Source organism: Callithrix jacchus, chromosome 3, assembly GCF_049354715.1.
Source record: "Callithrix jacchus isolate 240 chromosome 3, calJac240_pri, whole genome shotgun sequence".
NCBI lineage: Eukaryota > Metazoa > Chordata > Mammalia > Primates > Cebidae > Callithrix > Callithrix jacchus.
Genome location: NC_133504.1, coordinates 31,086,745 through 31,088,353, shown reverse-complemented (window position 1 = coordinate 31,088,353; position 1,609 = coordinate 31,086,745). Strand labels below are relative to the sequence as shown.

The following is a 1,609-nucleotide window of genomic DNA, read 5'->3' as shown; positions in this document are numbered from 1 at the left end:
TTAGCCTGTTCTGCCTGGATGTAACAGTATAGTGGCTTGCGGTGGTAAATTGACCCAAGAAACTTATTTGAGACTATCAGCTCACTATTTTAGATAGATTCACAGCTGCTGTTACACTTGGAAGAAGTGATTTCATCAACTAGAAAAGTCAATTATAAATTTTTTAAAATTTGCTCGGTTTGAGAAAAATATATCTTTAAACCAAAATAAACTTAATGCTAGTTTACACAGAAGTATATTTCTTCTTTTTAGAAGTGGTTGGCAGTTGAAACAATCATTACATTATTTGGAAATAATTTAGTTACCTTGAGGCAGGTATCAAGCCATTGGCATGAGCTGCAGATTTAGCTGTTATAAGACATAGAAATAAGATTCATCAATCAAGGTTCTCAGCCATTCTATTCTAACGGTTAATAATAATGTCTATTCCTGATCTCCTCCACACTGCTGCCTATGCAGTTGCCTTGAAACTATTTTCAGTGGAAATGAACAATTAAAATGGTGGAGTCTTCACTTCAGCAGCACTTAGGCTAAAACCGAAATATACAGAGAAGATTAGCATGTTCCCTGTGCAAGGATGATGTGCAAATGTGTGAAGTGTTCTATATTTTTATGACATTGTTTGTGACACAGAGGATAAATGCTTTAGGCGATGGATATTCGATTCGCCCTAACATGCGAATTACATTATTGTGATTATTACACATGCTTGTATCAAATTATCTCATACAACCCATAAGTGTTGATACTATGTACTCATTAAATTAAAAATTAATTAATTGATATTAAATGGTGGCAAAGTTTCTAATATAGATTAGAGACTTTACTAATTTTTTCATCGGCCCAATAATTTTATGATTAGTCACTAACCAGGAGATTAATAAAATTACAGATTGATTGCCTCTGCCTTGTTTTGCATTGTAGAAGATGTGTAGAGATGACACCAGACTTGTATTTTTCAAATCCCACACTTACTTAATGTAAATGAAAATTCATATGTACCACTTTACAGTTGAAAGGGATCTTCACAATCAACAAATGATTGATCTGAGATTCAGAGGGGCAAAGCTACTTGTCTCAAGTCATAAAGATAGATAATGTGGGACCCGAAACAAAACTGAAGATTTCCTGGTTCCTAGCCCAGTACCTTTACAGTGCACCTCCAAGGCATTAGAAGTTCAAAACTTGGGTCAATTAGATATAAAATTATTATATTGTAATTTTTCAAAACTGTGAATTTTCATAGGACATTTCCATTTTCCAAATAATTTTGGAAGCCTAAGTTAACACCTGCTCCTTTTAAGTAAGAAAATGAAAAACATCTTTATTCTTTAATAAATTCTCTTTGCTTCTACTATAAGTGCCTAACAAAAGTACACAAGCTGTCAGTATCTCCATTAAAAAAATAATAAAATGGGTTTAAAACGTCTTATTGAGGAAGTGATCAACAGAACTGCTGCCAAGGTTTGACTCTATTTTCTCCTCTTGGATGTAATTGGTTACTTATTTTCAAAGTTGTAATCTTTCACATAATTGCAGATGCTACATTATACAGAAACATTGTAAAACTGACCCTGAAGCCACCAAGATTAACCAGTAATTTGAACAT

At 33.2% G+C, this 1,609-nt stretch overlaps 1 non-coding gene across 1 annotated transcript; it reads left to right on the top strand.

The window, feature by feature from the left end:
• Positions 1-506: 506 nt before the first annotated feature.
• Positions 507-612, top strand: LOC118152530 (U6 spliceosomal RNA). Its single transcript, XR_004741287.1, has one exon. It is a non-coding gene; the product is annotated as a U6 spliceosomal RNA (small nuclear RNA).
• The last annotated feature ends 997 nt before the right edge of the window (positions 613-1,609 follow it).